Source organism: Monodelphis domestica, chromosome 4 (genome assembly GCF_027887165.1).
Source record: "Monodelphis domestica isolate mMonDom1 chromosome 4, mMonDom1.pri, whole genome shotgun sequence".
Classification (NCBI taxonomy): Eukaryota; Metazoa; Chordata; class Mammalia; order Didelphimorphia; family Didelphidae; genus Monodelphis; species Monodelphis domestica.
In genome coordinates this window covers 439,378,420-439,398,561 of record NC_077230.1, presented here as the reverse complement: position 1 = coordinate 439,398,561, position 20,142 = coordinate 439,378,420, and the positions used below count along the sequence as shown (strand labels likewise).

Here is a 20,142-nt window from a genome sequence, read left to right as displayed (position 1 = left end):
TGATTTAAGACAGAATCAGTAAAATGACTTCCTCTATCTGAATCAATACATGCTGGAAGGCCAAAGAGAAGAATAATTTCCTTTAAAAGTACCTTAGCAAAAAAAGCCTCCGTGGCTCAGGTCACAGGAAATGCTTCCAGCCATCTGATCAGTTGATTTACAATGACTAGAAAAAATTTATAACCTCCAGCCTTTGGCTTTGTTATGAAATCTATCTCTAGATGCTCAAAGGGTATTTAAACCAGAGGATGCCCACCAAAGGCTTTGCCATGAAAGGCATATTGATTATATGCTTGGAAGTTAGAGCAAGCTGAACACACTTTAGAGGCTATAGTAGTTATACCAGGGGCTATCCATATTCTCTTAACAGAGTCCATGATGCCCTGGGTACCAAAGTGACCATTTTTATGAATAAACTGCTAAATTTGGTGATAGAAACTTCTAGGGAGCAGGGGTTTTCCTTCAGATGACACCCATACTTCATTAATCTGTTTTGCTTTGAATTTTTGCTTCCATTTTTCCACTTCCTTTTCATTATAGGAAAGTGATAAATTTAAATCATCAGTGGGTATTAATGTTAAAATTAATTCAGGCCTTTCTTTGGCTGCACAACAGCATCTGCTCGGTCATTTCCCCTAGAGACAGGGTCAGAGGCACCTGTATGGGCAGAGAAATGAACCACAGCTAGGGCTTCAGGCAGCTGGAGAGCAGAAAGTACTTCATTAATAATTTCTGCATAAGCTATATATTTCCCACCTGAGGTTAAAAATCCTCTCTGGAGCCATAGCATTCTGACTGAGCAACAAATGCCAAAAGTATATCTAGAATCCATATAAATTGTTGCCTTTTCATGCTTGGAAATTATACAAGCGTGCTTCAGAGCTATGAGTTCTGCTCATTGAGCGCTAATATTAGAATGTATTGAAGCTGACCACTCAGCGGCAAATTCTGAGACTACAGCAGCTCCAGTGAAGCATATACCATCCCTCATTAAAGAGGAACCATCGGTAAATAAAATCATATCTGCATTGTCAAAGGGAGTGTCCAAGAGATTACCTCAAGGCTTTTCTGCCATGGACACTAACGTTTTAAAATTGTGTAATGGTTCTCCTGAAGTTGGTAAATCTGGAAGCAAGGTGGCAGGGTTAAGGGTTGTACAGCATTTCAAGGTAATGTTTTCACTATTTAACAAGGTTATTTTATACCTTGTAATTCGTGGATCCGAGAATGCCTATGTTCTATGTCTTAGCAACAATGCTTCTAACTCATGTGGGTATATAATTGTTAATAGACATACTAATACTAGATCAACAGTTTTTGTCACTAGTAAGGTGGTAGCAGCTACTCCTCTAAGATATGGTGGTGCTCCTGATGCTACTGGGTCCAGTTGGGCAGAATAATAAGCAATTGGGCATTGAGAAGACCCCAAAATCTGAGTTAAAACACTTGAAGCTACTCCTCTTTGCTCATGCACATACAAAGTAAATGGCTTGTTGTAATCTGAGATGCTTAGAGGAGGGGCAGACAGGATAGCATTTCTAGATTTGATAGGGCTGACAAGTGTTCAGGCTCTACTTTGAGGGGTTCAGGGCCCGAATCCTTTGTTAGTGCTATAAGGGGTTTAGTAATTTCCCCATAGCAAGGAATCCATTGTCTGCAAAACTCTATTGCTCCTAAAATTTCTCTCAACTGTTTCTTAGTAGTAAGAGTGCTTAAATATTGAATATTTTCAATTCGTTTTGGAGAAATATAGTGAGCACCCGCAGTCAGGATGAACCCCGATATTCTAATTTAGGGAGATACCGCTGAAACTTATCCTTCGAGATCGTATGTCCTCTTTTGTGCAATTCCAAAAGAAGGTGTTTACTATCTTCCTGACATGTTTCTGTGTCTGTTGAAGCCAAGAGTAGATCATCTACATATTTGATTAATTTGCTATTTTTAAATGTTTTATTATCTGTGTCTTGGTTCAAGTTTTTGCAAATGAACTCGGGCTTTCCACATAACCCTGGGGGAAGAAGACTCCATGTATATTATGAGCCCCTCCAGGTGAAAGCAAAAATATGCCTGGAGTTCTTATGTATAGGTATGGAAAAGAAAGCTGAGCACAAGTCTACTACTGTAAAGTATGCATCTATGCTAGGAATAGAGGAAATAATAATATTAATGATGGAAACCACAGAGTATCTCTTTATAAAATGATTATTTACTGCTCTCAGATCCTGTACGAGTCTATAGAGGTGCTTGCCATCGGCCCCCTTTTTGGTTTTTTAACTGGCAGGATGGGAGTGTTGTATTCAGATTTATAAGGGATTATTATTCCCTGATTAATTAATGAGTTAATAACTGGGGTAATTCCCTCAATTGCTTCTTTTGAGAGGGGATACTTAGGAATGGAAGGAGGTGGGCTAGATTTAGTTTTCATCTGCACAGGAACAGCAGATTTAAGTAAGTCTACATCAGTAGAAGATGTGGCTCAAAGAGCCTCTGGTATATCTGCAGGTATTACAAAAGTGAGAGGCTCTTTTGACTCCTGGCTCTCTGAGAGAATTATAGGGACTAAATTTAAAAATTCCTCTGGTACTTCCAATGATAAGGAACCATCTGGGGAGCAAGTTATTGTGGCTCTGAGTTTGCATAGAAGGTCTCTCCCCAGCAAATTTAAAGGGAAGTCAGGCATCAAATGGAAGGAATGTTGTACCTCTAGGGGTCCTACAGACACCCTTCTGGGGGAAGTTTTCTAAATCTGGGGGTATTTCTGATATTCCTGCTACAGTTTGTGAATAAACAGAATAACAATTTAAATGAGGTATACTCTTTAATACAGACCTGAGAGCTCTAGTGTCTAAAAGACAATCATAATAGGTGTTACTCACCTTTAAGGTATTATAGGGTTCATTAGTATGGGGAGGGCAGTGGATAGGGACAACCAGTAATAGGACATCAGGGTCTGGAAAATCAAAGGTTGTATCCTCTGATTCCTATGCCCTATTCCCTCCCCCCCCCAGACACCTTCATTGTTTTGAGGATGTTCCTTGGGCACTCCCCTGAAAGGCACCCCTCTGAGGGGCATTAGCAACTCAATTATTTTTTGTATGAACACCATTTTTTATATATTTTTGTTGGGTATTATCATTTTCTTCATTTGGAGCACTGCTATTATTTTCCCAATTTCTATTTCTACCATTTTGATTTCTAAAGTTTCTATTTCTATAGTCATTATAGTTATTTCTGTAATCGTGGTTTCTATGATTATTATCATAGTCATTTCTACAGTTATTATTCTTAAACTTGTTATTAAACTGCGTATTCCTTCTGATCATCTTGAAAAAAGTTCTGCATTCTATCATTTGGTGGCCCTTCTTCTCACAGAAGTGACAGGTTACTGATTTATTGTAGATTCCTGAAAGGGGGCTATGGTCTCTCCCTTATTTTTCATTTGCCTCTTTATCATTTCAATTTCTTTCTTTAAGTCTTCCACTAACGTATTGCCTTCCTCAGCTCTTTTTACACGACCCTCATAAACATAGGTTGCTACTCTCCTCAATTCTTTGAGGTCCATAGAGTCCCAATTAGGACAGCTAGTTTTAAAGTAGTCTTTTACTACTGAACAACAATTCTCAATGAATTGCCTACGCATTTGCCTAATGTCTCTGGATAAATCAAGGTCCATATATATATATATATATATATATATATATATATATATATATATATATATATATATATATATATATATATATATATTCCCTACATCAATAAGTCTGCCAATAAACTGGGAGGGGGGATCTCATCAATTTCTTCTCAGGTTCTTTCAAATTTTGACCATTTCTCAGCTCTATATGAGCACACTCTCATGGCTGTCAATAAGGCTTCTCTGGGCTGGTTTAGTTTTGTATGATCTAGTTCAACATTGGGATTCCAATGTGGATCTTCAGTTGTCCAATAATGTCCTTTCCTACCTCACTTCTGATTAGCCAGAGAGATGACATTATTTTTCTCTCATTGTGTCAGAAACTTTTCTAATACATTTTCAACATCCATCCAAGTTGGTTCAAAAGTTCTGAATATGTTCTCCAATATTTTTTATAATTAATATTGGTTCTTCCTCAAATGATAGAAGATCTTCCTTGAATTTATTTAAATCTTCAGGTGTGTGGTGTCTTACAGATACCAAGTTTCCACTTTTATTACAAGTTGGAACTTCCCTTTAAGGGAATAAATGATCTGAATTATATGGTACTCCTTTTTCTGTTTCTAGGCTTCTTAATTCATTCTCAATGGGGTAGGTATGAGAAAGGGAAGGGTTGGGCACACTGAAGGAGAGGGTTTGTTATTGTCCCAAAGTGCCAAAATGATCAGAGGTAGGAAGGGTATGGGAAGTGAATTTGGTAGCGTGGGAATGAAGGGCAAAGGAAGAAGGGTCATGTAAAAAATAGACTTGAATACAGGACTACAATCCCTACAAGCCTTTGCTCCACTTCCTCAAAATGCTTTGTAATCTCATGGGAATTCTGAGGTGGGCTGAGATCGACGAAGGATTTAAGCTGGTGGCAAAGGTTTTTGGGCTCTCTTTTTTTGGACTTCCTTTTTGGAGCAGACGCGTCTCTTCTGTGATGTGAGGTTATTTTTTCTAGTCCTCTGGCCTAGGCACATGTTTCTTACTTGTATATTCTTTAATCTTTAACCTTTAATAAACCTCTAAAAAATATAATACTCCTTGCAGAAAGAAACTAATTTCTACCTGCCTCAGTCTCCCCATATATTCCTAAATTTTAACTGTTACAGTCATTAGCTGGGGGAAAGGATACAGAGGTGTTAGGGTTGGAGGAATGAGTAGGGTGTGAACTTAGGGTGGAGGCATTAGGGCAGTCAGTATGGGTGGGGTGTGAACTTAGGGTGGATGTGGTAGGGTGGTAAGCATGGGCAGGTATGAAGTTAGAGTGGATGGTGTGGGATAGGAAGCATGGGCAGGATGTGAAACTGGGGCTGAGCAGGTTGGGCAGGGGCCATGGGCAGGGGGAGGAGTGGGTTGGTTAGGAGGGTTAGTGTCAGTAGTCATATTGTCCAGAGAAGGGTGGGACAGAGATACTTATAATGTTCATAACTCCCTTTTAATGTTTCTCATGAAATCTACGATCTCCCCCAAACTTTACTCCATAAACTCAAACCGAGTATTTAGTTCTGCATTTTGTTGAGTAGTAGAAGAAACATTCGATTGGTTTGACAGAGAAGTGGGTTTTTTAAGAAAATACTATTACGGCTTTAACAATCAAAATCCCAAGGGGGAGTACTGTGTAAATTATAATTTTCCATAAGCTCCATGGAATGAGCCAATTCAGAGAGAAAAGGAATACGGATTTTATAAGTTTGGTCATGGAGCTGATGAGCCAGTTGTTAAGAAAGTTGTGAACTGACTGTAGCCACATATTTATAAAGTAACCACTTGGAGAATAGTACAAGGCCAAAGCTTTCTCCAGATTTCCCATAAGCATAACCTAGGTAGTTGTTCCCTGAAAGAAAGGAGATTTAGAAACAGCTCTCCTAGCCAGGACTTTAGGGCCCTGTTGCTAAGATTTAAAACAGCTGTGTTCTATTTAATTTAAGGAGAAATCGAAATGTTTTTTACTCACCCACTCTTGCAGTTGTGTTTTGAAACCAAGATAGCATGCTTAAAAAGACTGACAGAGCAAATAATAAAGAGAGAAAGGAAAGAGATTTCACAGAAATTTTAGGGTTTTTGTTACAACCTAAGTGGTCAGCCAAAATCTGTAACCGGCAAAATGTTGTTGCCAACACTGTTAATGTTAAAAACTGTAAATGCCAAACTGTAAAGGATAATTTTAGTGTTTTGACTTAAAATAAAAAATAAGTGGTCACCATGGGAAATTCCCAAATATGAAAATACCCAAGTCAGCTGGGATTTATAGAGATTTTAATTAATATAAATTAAGGAATTAAGGGAAGGAGAGAGAGAGAGAGAGAGAGAGAGAGAGAGAGAGAGAGAGAGAGAGAGAGAGAGAGAGAGAGAGAGAGAGAGAGAGAGAGAGAGAGAGAGAGAGAGAGAGAGAGAGAGAGAGAGAGAGAGAGAGAGAGAGAGAGAGAGACAAACTAAGGAAGAGCAAGTCAGTCTTTATCACTCACCAAAAGATCGTCTCCAAGCAAGCTCCAGTACTCCAAACTCCAATTAACTCCAACTAACTCAATTACCTGAACAGCATACTCCTTTTAAAAAATTTCTCTTATGCCACCTCCCCTAAATTTTCACATCTTCCAATCACAATAGATGCTTTTTACCAGGACTGCCCATTCTTAGTTCTCTTCTTTTGTTCTCACCTTCTCTGGCTAGATTAAATCTACTGAATATTTCACACCTCTTTTGTTAAGCTTGCCTTTTGTAAGTTGCTTGGCCTTTTAGTTATTAATTTAACCTTAGCATCCTTTTGTATTAGATCTAAAAATAGATCTACCTTAAGGTTCTAGCTTTACTATAAGGTATGAGTTAGGGATTTTTCATTGTTCAATCAGGAGTTTGCAACTTTATCTTCCCCTAAGGCACTGTCTGAATAGGGTGGAGTAATGGGGGGGGGGATGGTGAATTTCAAAACTATTCCACCCTAATCAGACCATTCTTTAGAAGATTGGATTTAGCTATTTCCTGATCAATCAAAATAGAGATACTTGGAATAATAGAATCAGGTCTTGGAAACCCACATTCTCCACACTACTCAGTGTAACAAGATTTTGAAAGGTCTGCATTAAACTCAAGATTTAATTATCTGAGAAAATGGCCTTCAACAGACATGTACCAAAAAAAAAAGACAGAACTCTTGGCAGTCCTAAGTCAAGCCTGAGCCACCATTGGCACATGTGAGACAGAGGAAGTGACATAGAGAACAGCCTTGTGACTGAGTTCTCGTGACTTCCTGTGGAGAGGGCTAGAGTTCAGTTCGATCCTAGAGCTTAAGTTGGAGGAGCCCTGCAGACAGCTTTCCTTCAGACTAGTCACATGAGTGATAAGGACTGACCCCTTTTCTCTGCCTTGGCTTTCCAAGGCCTTAATGCCTGCTTTGGCTTAGCCTGAGCCAGAGTGGTTCTGAGATAAACTCCTTTCCTTCTCTCCCTCTTTCCTTCTCTGTCTCTCTGTCTCTCTCTCTGTCTCTGTCTGTCTGTCAATCTGTCTGTCTGTCTGTCTGTCTGTCTGTCTGTCTCTCTCTCTCTCTAATATTTTCGTCCTCCTGTTGTAATTATATCACCATAAAAATTTGGCAGCTGACTTGGGTATTTTATTATTTGGGATTTCCCTTGGCGACCATTGAAATTTAGATTTTTTCAGTCTCAACCATAATATTCACCCTTTACACTTGTCAAGTGACCAAAACTTGTCTTTGTAATCTATTTTTAGGGGAATAAGGCCTGTGGCCTAGAGTTGTTGCCCTCAAAGGAGTTCCCACCTTCCCTTTCTCCACTTTAAGAAATAACCACCATTACTGTTTATTTACTGGCTCAGTGTTTTGAAAGATTTAAACAATATCTCAGATAGCCCTTGGTACTATTCTCTCCATTTCACAGAGGAAGATACTGGGGTCAGTACAAAGGGGCAGAAAGGAAATGGAAGAAAGCTGGGGCTTGAGTCTAGCAAGGGAATTACTGGATCAAACAGAAGAAGGCAAATTAGTCCCTTAGCTGACACATCCAATGGCCTCTTCTCTCTCCTCATTCTTTTGATTATCCTGTAGCCTTTGACACAGCTATTGATTACTCTCTTCTCCCTGATACGGTCTTCTCTCTAAGTTTTCAGGACATTTCTCTCCCCTGGTTCCCCTCCTATGTAACTGACTGCTCCTTTTCTATCTGCATTATTGGATCCAGATGACACATTCAGGGTTCTGTCCTACAGCCTCTTCTCTCCTTCCTCTCTGATTCTGATTCTTCACTGGGTCATCCCATCAGCTCCCATATATTCAATTACCATCTCTATGCTAATAACTGTCCCATCTACCCATCTTGTTCCAGCCTGCGCTGACCTCCAATGTCACATCTCCAACAGTCTCTGGGTCATGGGATAAGTAGTTATCTTAAATGTAATATGCCCACAACAGAACTCATTACCATCCACCCTAAACCCTCCCTCACCCACCTTCCCTATTATTGTCAAGGTTACCACCATCTCCCTAGTCCTTCACACTCACACTCCAGGAATTAACCTGGATTCCTTACTATCTCTCACTGCCCTACCCCAGGTCCAAGCTATTATGAAAGCCTGACGATTTCCTCTTTGCAGCATCCCTCCACTACTCCACCTTCTTGTCTTCTGTCCTCTGACACTGCCACCACCCTAATGTAGTGTGGTAGAGACTTGAAGAGAGAGAGGTTCTGCAGGACAAGCCAAGATGCAAGAACCAAGGCTGGGGACCTGGCTGTCAATCAAGAAGAAGGTACCAAATGGAGTTCCCAGGAGTTGGCAGTTGAGGCTGGCTGAGGACCTTGGTGGGGCTGGCTTGGTTTTGGGGGCTCTCTGACCAAGGGAGAAACCTCTACTGTCTCTGATATTTGACTGACCAACAGTTAGAGGAAAAGCCAGACTGAAAGAGAGACTATTTTGGTGGCTTTGTGAAGAAGAAAGAAGATTTTAACTCTTGTCTTCCATCTCTGACTGTCTCTCTGTCGCAGTTTGTGACAAGACTGATTATTGTCATAACCCTCCTAAATTCACCTTATAGTTTAGGGAAACCCTCATCCCTCTTACCTCAGTTTCCCATCCTCTTATCACAATAAACCCCCTTACCTGAGAAAAAAAAAAACTAGAGTATTTTATAGTCCACTCAGGAGGGAGGGAGGAAGCCAAAAGACTTCCAGAAGAGGGTGGTTAAGGAAGGAGCAAAGGGGGAGAAAGAGGGTAGGAAAGCATTGATATATTAGCCTTTAGGGATCAATAGGCAGTCCAGAGCATTCTTCAGTATCTATCTAGAGCAATCCCCTGTGGCAGCATCCCTGTGTTTCCATATCTCTCTATCTCTCTAGTATCTCTACCTCCACTGTAACTAAGTACCATCAGGTGTGTCCCCATACTTAGTAGTAGCTCTCTCTAGTCATAGTCATAAGCCAGAGCATCCAGTCAATACAACAAGTAATAGTGTCACATAGATTACACATTTCTATTTCAGTAGGCACCATTGTCTCATACTTGGCCTGTTGGAATAGCCTGCTGGAACTTCTGCATAACTCAAGTCTCTACCCACTCCAATACATTCTCTATTCAGTAACTAAAGTGATTTCCCTACAACACTGGGCCAATCATGTAGCGCTCTAACCATATAAGCTCTAGTGGCTTCCTATTGCCTCCAGGAAAAAATATGAAATACTCTGGTTGGCATTCAAAGCCCTTCAGCATGTAACTCCCTCCTATCTTTCCAAGCTTCTTACTCCCCAAACTCTACTCTTCAGTCCACTGACACTGACCTCCTGCCTGTTCCATCTCCCAACTCCTGGCATTTTCTCTGGCTGTCCTCCATGTCTATAACAATCTCCCTCCTCAGTTCTGACCCAATGACCACACTGGTTTCCTCTAAGACCCACCTAAAATCTTACTTTTTACAGTAAGCCTTCCCTAAGCTGGTTCAAATCCAAGACGTTCTCCTTTCAATTATTTCCCATTTAGTTTGGATATGGCTTGCTCTGTATATACTTGCTTATTTTCCCATTGGGTTATAAGTTCCTTGAGAGCAGGGACTGTATTAGCCCACTTTGTATGCCCAGAACTTAGCAGGATGCCTAGCATATATTGGGCCCTTGATAATACTTATTGATTCATTCATTGACTAGAGATACCAAGACACTAATAACCAATCCTTTCCCTCAGTGGACAGAATGAGAGAAAGGTAAAGAAGAAGACTGTGCCCTCTGCTTCCCACCTGAGACTTTTCCCCTTACCATTCTCAAAGGAACCAGATTCTGCCTATACACACCTTGAGTTCCTGGACAGATAACAAAATGATAAACACAACATTAGGGAGAATGATGATGATGATGATGATGATGATGATGATGATGATGATGATGATGATGATGATGATGGAGGTGACAGCTGTCATGGTTCAAGTTTGAGCCTACCTTTGGCAGGTGGGGAGGTGCTCAGCCTCCAAACCCAGTGGTCTATCCATTACAGCACTCAGCCTCCATCTGCATATCCACATACCATCTTCCCAGAGCATCAGCAGAGAAGAGCTGATAAAACTTTCTGGGTAGTCATCTCTAGATCCTCAGGGATGGAGAGAGGGGAACACAGATTCCCCCTTAGTATCTTTGAAAAGACTCCTGTTCTCCTGCCTTCCTTCAACAATGACCCTTCTAGGGTCAGCACCCTCAGCACCAAGATACTGAACATGAGAACATGCCAACCATTTAAAATGAGAAGCTTCAGAGCAGAGACCCTCAATATTTTTGTGAGGTTCATGGATTCTTTTCCCAATCAATGTAGTAGAAGTTATGGACCCTCCTCTGAATCGTGCTTTTAAATCATTAAATTGAAATACACAGAACTCCAAAGAAAAACAATTATATAGAACCAGTTATCAATATTTTTTCATCTAAGTGCACGGATCCCTACTTGTCTTCAGAAATAGAAGCAACCCCAGAAATCTTTTAGTCCATGTCTCTGGAACTCTCGGGAGTGCTAGCTCAGGAAAAAGGCCACCCCACCCCCATTAATGACTCCAGAAATTAGGCAATTAAAAAAAAGACTCTTACCTTCCACCTTACAATCAATACTATGTATTCATTTCAAGGAAAAGGGACTAGACAATGGGGGTTAAGTGACTTACCCAGGGTCACAAAACTAGGAAGAGTCTGAGGCCAGATTTGAACCCAGGACATTCCATCTGTAGGGCTATTCCACTGAGCTACCCAGCTTCCCCCTAGACATTAGGCAATTTACATAGCTAATTCTAGCTCAATTTTATATACAGCCTGAATCAGGTATGAAAAGCACTTTACATCTATGGCCTCATTTTGATAGGGATGAGATGAATGAAGAGGATAACCCAAAGGTCTTTCATCTTGATCTCACCTAGAAACCTAGAAAAGAACTCTTTTGACAACAGCCCCTCAAGATAACTAGACAAAGATTTATTTTTCTCATCAGAGAAATGGGACCCCGAGACATGAAGAGGCTCTCTAAATGGTGTGAGTATCCACTCATGTTGGAATCTTGGCTTCTCAACAGCAAAAATATCCGTACCTCCATTGCTACTGGCAAAATCATGGAGATCCAATGTGCTGGGTTCATATAAACCCGAACTTCCTTCCCTGCTGCCATCTCCAATATGTACTTTGTCCTTCTAAAAGAATAGAAGGTCCTTGAAGATAGAGACAATGGCACCCTCATGTTTATCCCCAGTGCTTGGTCTGGACTGAATAAAAACTGATGAAATGAGTGAGCGAGTTGTTTCTCAGTCTCTCAGTGCTGGATCATAGACAAGGGACAGATCTCCACAATAAACAAATTACTGACACTTAAATGGTCACTGGATTTGGAAACTGAAGTGTTAGATTCGAATCCTGGCTTTCTAACAATGTGTAACCATATTGAATTTACTTCATTTCCTTGAGTCTTGTTTTCTCCAACTGCAAAAAGAGAGGGAATGACCAGATGACTCTAAAGTTCCCCTCATCTCCAGAATCACAGTCCCAAGGGTTTTAAAGTGTTAAGAATACTCTGGGGAAATCTGAATAAAGGGATTTTCCTTAACTGGGAAATAGATTCAGAGAGGATGAAAGGGAAGATATCATGCAAAGAGGGGATGCTGGCAGCAAATAGCAGACGTAGTCCTTTCATTTGGCTCCTAGGACTAGTTTTGTACTGATTTCCCCTCTCTCAGCTACAGGAGGTCACTAAGATCTCAATAACGCAACGAGTAGATAAGCATTTATTAAATTATTACCATTGCCAGGCACTGTGCTAAATTTGGCAATCCAAAGAAAGAAAAAGATGTATTCCATGCCCATAAGGAGCTTCCATTTTCATTGGGGATTCAGCATACCAGCTTCTATGTGCATAGAAGATATATACAGTATGGATGAGCCATAATCCCAGTGGAAAGGTGCCATTTAACCCCTCAGCTATGGCATTACTTTATATTTTGTTTACTTTGTTTTCTATGTCATGAGCTTCCCCACTTCCAGAGGATAATGCATTGATTTTCTGGAGAACCCTGACAAATATTGGTATTCTTGCAACGGAGGACATAAGGGTTGGAATAATACCATAGTTGGGTTGTCTCAGGAAAATAGCTCGAAGGGAATTATAGTCTTGATCTCCAGAAGGATCTCAGTGTCTTTCTATTATTCCATTTGCCACCTTCTATCTCTCTCTGAACATTAGTATGTTGCAGTGATGACAAACCTTTTAGAGATTGAGTGCCCAAACTGCACCCTCACACCACATATGAGCCCTCCCTTACCCCAGACAGAGGAGGGAGGAACATTTCAATTGGGCTTCTGGGAAGAGGGGCAGATGACATGAAAAATTTCCTCAGGCATGGTGCAGAGTGGGAGAAGAGCATCCCACTTCAGAATGAATGCAATAGGTTTGCCAATATGGGTCTATTGGATTATCTACCCATTAGTTTATCCCAGAGAGTCCTCTCTCAATCCTATTCTCTATCCCCAGCATAGCAAGGGAGAGTCAATATTGATCTAGTAAAGTCAAGGGGCATTTGGAGGAAAGGACTCACCTTTTTGTGCTTTGATTCCTTGGTAGAGACACAGCCCTATAATGGAGAGCACTGTGAGAGAAGTCTTCTCATTTGTCCCCACCAACAGTAATTTCATCTTGGTCAGACAGAAGCAGATCCAGGTTGCAGGATTCTAATCACTCTATGTAGCCTGTCTTTAGCACTTGTTGTTACCCAGCTTCTAAACTCTACCTGTTCAGAGATCTTTTCCAAATCCCTCTCCTCCCTTCAAGTCTATCCCCTAGACTCACCAAGGCAAAGAAGAGCCATACTGATGGGCTGCATGGTGGATCATCAGCTCCAAAGAGCTGGATGGCCTCAGATGTGAGAAGGGAAGGAACAGCCAGAGCCAGGAACCAGGGGTCAAGTCCAGGATGTGGTGGCCAAAACCACTGAAAATCTCCGCCCCCCAGGAAATTAGGTCTCATGGGTCCTTGACAAAAACTTGTGAAATTTGGAATATTTCACTTCCATAAACTATTCTGACTCTCAGGGGTGCCTCTCCTTCCTTGTTCCAGTCCTCACATCATTTTTCTCAGGCATCCAAATGTTATCTCAGAAGTATTTAGAAGAAAAGATAATGTGCTTGGACTTGGGAAATGGAGATTGGATTCTACACTGTACCATCAACAATGAATATGACCTTGGACCAGTCATTTCATTTCTATAAGTTCCTGTTTCCAAATATACTATAGAACAAGGAGGGTTTAACAGAACCATCTCCAAGGTTGACTCCAGTTTTATTATATTCTGTCCTTTCTTCTTCCTTCTCTCTTCTCCCCTCATTGACCTCCTATCAACTGGCTTCCTGTTTGGGGCTGCTACATAGCATTGTGAAGAGAGTATTAGTATTGAAATCAGGAAGATGTGAGCTTCATTCCTACCTCAAACTCTTAGAGCTGTGGGACTGGGGGCAAGTTATTTATGCCTTGTCTGCCTCAGTTTCTTTATTTTTAAATGGAGTTATTAAAAGAATTTATTCACAGGGTTATTATGAAGATGAAATGAAAGAATGGATTTGAAATGCTCTGTGAATCGTAAAACACTAGAGAAATGATTGCTATTATTTCCAGTGCTTTCCAACCTAGTAGAATGCCCTCAACGAAAAAGTAGTCATGAAGAGTTTGATCTCTTCTTAATGATTGATGTGGAGGAATTAATGCCACACTTCCTAAAGTTGCTGACTACTCCATGGTGGAAAGGATAGCTCACCTGAGAAACCAAAGTTAGAACCCCAAAAGTCTCGACTACCAGGATGTTGAATAAATAAAAGAATGGTGATGAATAAAAAGTTTTACAGTTGAGGGGAAAAAATCCATTTCACACAAACCTAATGGGAAAGGCACAGCTAGAAAACCTCTTGTCTAAAAAGGATGTGAGAGTTTCAGTGAATTACAAACTTGGTGTAATTACTTTATATAACTGTGTAAGGGTGATGTGTGCTCCTAGCTGTGTGACCCTGGGCAAGTCACTTAACCCTGATTGCCTCCATTTATTTGACTGTAAAATGAGCTAGACAAGGAAATGGCAAACCAGTCTAGTGTCTCTGTCAAGAAAACCCTAAACAGAGTCACAAAGAGTCATACACAACTGAAATAATGGAACAACAGTATTTGGGGGCAGCAAGGCACTTAGTGAATAGAGTGCCAGGCCTGGAATTGGGAGGACCTGGGTTCAAACCTGATTTGCCTAGCCCTTGCTCTTCTGTCATAGAGCTGTCACTAGAAAAGAAGGTAAAGGTTAGGGGGGAAAGTAATCCAAACTTATACTAGACCTCCACTCATTTAATACTTCCTCCAGGGTCCAGGGTGATGGTATCTTGGGGACCAGAAAGAGGAACATCACTTTCCTTCTCTCACCCTATGCTTCACCAGGAAACAAATTGAGCTGGCAAATGCCTGCTCACAAGAGGACCGAGGTGTGCGGTAGATAAAGGGAGACAAGGTCTCCCCATCTTTCCTTGCTGTGGCATAGAAACTCTGTGAGCTCAGAAAGCTGAGTAACTGGATAATGTTAATATACAGGTAATAGGCTGAGCTAGCTCTTTCAGGTGTGAGGTGAGGTCTCTTCAGCTATAGATTTTCCTACATTAATAATACTAAGATATACTTTGTCACCGCTCCCCCATGCAGATCAAAATGAGTGAGCCTCCCCCCAATTGGTGTCCATTTAAAGTCTTGTGCTTAGGAGTGCGGGGGCTTCAAAGGAGATGTGTGAAATAAGATTCCCTGCATATTAGTTAGGAGACCATGTTCAGCTCACTGGGCCAGTGGCTCCCTCATGCTGCCGTTTGTTGAAGAAATTCTATTCCATGATTCCTCTTCAGGTGATGAAATTGCAATAAAATAAAATATTATATGATGCTCCACCACTCTGTAGGATTATTGAAGGCGTCCTCCTAACTGATGCAGGCCACTTCCACTGGTGTGATGTCCCCAGATGTGACAGGGAGCATCTATCAATTGCACACAGAGGCCAAGTGGACAGCACAAGAGAAGAGTCCATACAAAAGGATGCAAAAAGACTGATGCTGTTGCTCAGTTGACTTGAAGCTAATAGGCTTAAGTTGTTGCCCTGGTGCATTTAGCCTCTAAATCTGAGTGAGATACTCAAGGGGAAAGGACTGGTTGAGATCAGTCCCTAGAAAAGAAGGGGATTAAGAAGGTCAGAGAGAAAGCAGGGAAAGCCATCACCACCACTATTATTCAATATTGTTTCTAGAAATGCTAACTATAGCAATAAGACAAGAAAAAGGAATTAAATCAATAGGAATGGACTATAAGAAAACCATCACTCTACAGATGATATGATGATAGACTTAGAGAAACCAAGAGAATGGATTTAAAAACTAGTGGAAATAGTTAAGAACTCCAGAAAAGTTGAAAATATAAAGTAAACCTTCATAAATCATCAGCTTTTCTATATATTACCAACAGATTCCAGAAGGAAGACATAGAAAGAGAAATTCCATTTCAAAAAACTGCAGACAGTGTAAAATACTCCAGACAATATAAAATACAATTCTGTAACTGCCTTCCAAGCATACCAAGGGCTCTGTGAATAATACAATTATAAAATGCTTTTACAGACCAATCAAACTACTAAAGAATTATTTTATAGAACTAGAAAAAATTCACCTTAAGAAACAAAAAGTCTGGGTCTGTACCCCAAAGAGATAATGGACACAAAGACTTGTACAAAAATATTCATAGCTGCGCTCTTTGTGGTGGCCCAAAACTGGAAAACGAGGGGATGCCCATCAATTGGGGAATGGCTGAACAAACTGTCGTATATGTTGGTGATGGAATACTATTGTGCTAAAAGGAATAATAAAGTGGAGAAGTTCCATGGAGACTGGAACGACCTCCAGGAAGTGATGCAGAGCGAGAGGAGCAGAACCAGGAGAACATTGTACACAGAGACTAATACACTGTGGTATAATCGAACGTAATGGACTTCTCCATTAGTGGCGGTGTAATGTCCCTGAACAACTTGCAGGGATCCAGGAGAAAAAAAAACACCATTCATAAGCAAAGGATAAACTATGGGAGTGGAAACACCGAGGAAAAGCAACTGCCTGAATACAAAGGTTGAGGGGACATGACAGAGGATAGACTCTAAATGAACACTCTAATGCAAATACTATCAACAAAGCAATGGGTTCAAATCAAGAAAACATCTAATGCCCAGTGGACTTACGCGTCGGCTATGGGGGGTTGGGGGGGGGAGGAAAAGAAAATGATCTATGTCTTTAACGAATAATGCTTGGAAATGATCAAATAAAATATATTAAAAAAAAAGAAACAAAAAGTCAAAAATATCAAGGGAATCAATAGGAAAAAAATGTGAAGGAAGGAAACCTAGCAGTACCAGATTTTAAACTATATTACAAAACAGTAATCATCAGTACTGGGGAAGAAATCAAATGGTGGATTAATGGAATAGACTCAGTATACAATATACCATAGTAAACAACTGTGGCATCCAGTATTTGATGGACCCAGAGATCCTACCTCACAAAACTTCCAGGAAAACTAAAGTAGTCTGTCGGAAAGTAATTCTAGGCCAACATCTCACAACATAAACCAGTTAAAGATCAAAATGCATCCATGATTTAGACAGAAAGAGTGATATCACAAGCATATCAGGAAAACATATTAAAATATATTTGTCTAACCTATGAGTACAGGAAGACGTTATGACAAAATAAGAGAGAATCATGAGAGGTGAAATGGAAAATGTTGATTACATGTAATTAAGAAGGTTTTGCAAAAACAAAACCAAGTCAGCCAAAATTAGAAGATAAAAAGAAAATTGGAATGGAGGGGAGCAGAGTTTCTCTGCAAGTTGCTCTAATAAAAGGCTTATTTCTCAAATATATAGGGAATGAAGACAAATTGCCATACATAAATAAATAAGAATGAAAGGAAGATACTCCTCCTTGTGCCTGGCCAGCCTCGGAGCGAGAGGTGAAGCCAATCTCCGATTAGGCAGTGCAGCCAGCCATGGCGGCTTTGGTGGCTCCCCTCCTTCTGGATGCTAACATACCAGGACCTGATGTGCTGTATAAAGAAGTAGAAATGACCAAAAAGAAAACTTGAACCAGATCAAGCACACACAGAGGGAGTCTGTGCTGGAGGTGACACAATGTCAAGAGTGTTAAGAGATCCATTTTCAAAATCTGAAAGGAGAAAATACCCAACGACTGGGAAAAAACACAGCCGATGTCAGGACCAGCCCACCTGCCTTTCTGAACGTCGCCTTTAAAATCCATGATAAGATCTCAACTGAATCGAAATTGCTGCATGAAAATTATGAGGAGGACCTAATGACGGATGCAAGTGTGGCTAAATTTGGAGGCAGTGTCAGGGTCCTTCCCCTCCTCCATCCTCGGAGTCTTCCATTCTTCTGCAATCCCAGAGGTCAGCAAAATGCAATCTCAGAGGAAAGCCCTTGTGAAAGAAGAAGCACCAGCTTGGTTTCTAAGGATAACTAACTACCAGGCAATGCATTAACTACAATGGACATCTGTTCTGAAGAAGAAAATTCTGTATTATCCAAAGGACTGGACAAGTATGCTTTTAAAACAGATCCTTTAGTCAAATAAGGACTGGACAAACATCAGAATGTTTGTGAGCAGTTGAAGAGTAAAAAATGGCAGTTTGTACATTGGTTTGCCACTTGCTTTTTACTAAGCCTCATGTTTTTTGGGGATCCCCTCGATAATCATATTATGAGCCATGTGAAGTCCTACTCATACAGATACCTCATAAATAGTTACCGCTTTGTGAACGATAGCCTGTCCCTCCAGCACAACTTGGAAGGGGCGGCTGGCTTCCAATACTTGATTCATCATGAGGAGAAATGTAGAGCACAAGATGTCCTTCTTTTGCTCTTCGTAAAGACGTCTCCTGAAAACCGCGATCGCCGAGACGCCATTAGAAAGACATGGGGTAATGATAGATACCTTCGTTCTCAGCTGAATGCCACCATTAAGCTCTCTTTGCTTTAGGAAGTCCTAATAACCCTCAGAAATCTGAGAGAGAAAGGCTGCAACATGAGCTTTTTTTAGACGATCAAGAGTATAATGATTTAATTCAGCAAAACTTCACTGATATTTTCTACAATCTTACCCTAAAATTGCTTTTGCAGTTCAGATGGGTCAACATGCACTGTGCACATGCCAAATTTGTCATGTCAGCAGATGGTGACATATTTATTCACATGCCAAATCTCATTGAATACCTTCGAAGTTTAGAACAAATTGGTGTTCACGATTTTTGGGTATGACGAGTTCATAGAGGGTCTCCTCCCATAAGGGAGAAGAACAGCAAATATTATGTCCCATATGAAATGTATCATTGGCCTTCATACCCAGACTACACAGCCGGAGCTGCCTATGTCATCTCCGGTGATGTAGTGGCCAAGGTATATGAAGCATCACAAACATTTAATTCAAGTCTTTACATAGATGATGTGTTTATGGGTCTGTGTGCCAACAAAATGAATATTGTACCCCAGCATCATGTATTTTTTTCTGAAGAAGGAAAAGCTCCCTATCATCCCTGTATTTCTGAAAAAAATGATAACATCTCATGGACATTTGCAAGACCTTCAGTACCTATGGAAGGCAGCAACAGATTATAAAGTCAAGACAATTTCTAAAAGCTTTTTGGGTCAGATATACTGTAGAATGGTTAAAATATTGCTTCTTTGTAAACCAAAATATGTGGACATCTATCCTTGTAAAGCAGCATTCTACTAATAGTACTTGAATATTGTCTCAAATGTCACTGAGCCAAACCTGAAAGAAAACTTTTCAATGTTTATCCAAATCCACAGTGAATATGGTAAACAAAGAAATGTTTTGAAAGCTAAGCCAATCAGAACCTTTCTTTGATTTAAAAAAAAATCCAACTCTACAACTTCTATTTTTTTAGTAGCCTAAAATTTTAAATTTCAACTCAAGGAATTTAAGACTTGTGAAATGAAATCGTTACTTAGTGCCTGTGACAAGGAAATCACTTTTAAAAGACTGATATATATTAATTTAAGGTTGCCAAGGAATTCAGCTATGTAATTCCTAAATGAAAACTCAAGTCAGCTGTCAATCTTTTATGGAGTTTAATTACAATAGGAGGAAGAAAGGAATTAGAGATAGAGAGAGAGAAAAAGGGAGAGAAGGGAATAGGGCTTAAATACCCCTTTTGTTTAGGCTGGGCCAAAAGGCCCAAGCCCTTAGATAGGTGGGGCAAAGAAAGGAGATCAGTCCCTATTACTCACGTGACCAAAATGGAGAAACAGTCTCAGAGCCCCCACCTTCAGCTTCCTTCAGAGCAAGCTTCTCAGAGCACACCGCAACCACTCCGACAAACTCCTAACCCCCCCCCCGTCTTCAGACCCCCCTATCCTTAAGGAAACCATCCAAGTTCCCTCCCCTCAGTTCTCATATCTACCAATCACTGTCCATCAATTTCCCTGTGCCAATGGAGGCTCTAGCTTAACCCAGGACCGCCCAGAGGTCTGTGGCTTTGCACATGTCTGTTGAAGGTCATATTTTCAAATAATTAAATCTTTGATCCTTTGCTACAGCCCTTCCTAAATCCTGTTAACCTGAGTAGGGTAGAGATTGGAATAATTAAATTTTGATCTATGCTGCAGCCCTTCCTCAATCCTGTTAGGACTGAGTAGGGTGGAGATTGATTCCAAGTATCTCCATTGTATCAATTCCAAAATCAATCATGACTCAAAGAAATTCCTGTTCTATGCTTAAGCATAGGTCAAAGTCCTTTCCATTGTTCAGCAAAAAGTTTCTGTCCTAAAGTAATCTTAAGAAGGGAGGAGGAGGAACCTCCCATGCCAATGGGGTTCACATTCCAATAGCCAAGACCCACTATCAATAGGAAAA

At 40.5% G+C, this 20,142-nt stretch overlaps 1 pseudogene; it reads left to right on the top strand.

Annotated features, from left to right (window-relative positions):
- Window positions 1–12,538: 12,538 nt before the first annotated feature.
- LOC100022201 (lactosylceramide 1,3-N-acetyl-beta-D-glucosaminyltransferase-like) lies at window positions 12,539–19,151 on the top strand (annotated as a pseudogene).
- The last annotated feature ends 991 nt before the right edge of the window (window positions 19,152–20,142 follow it).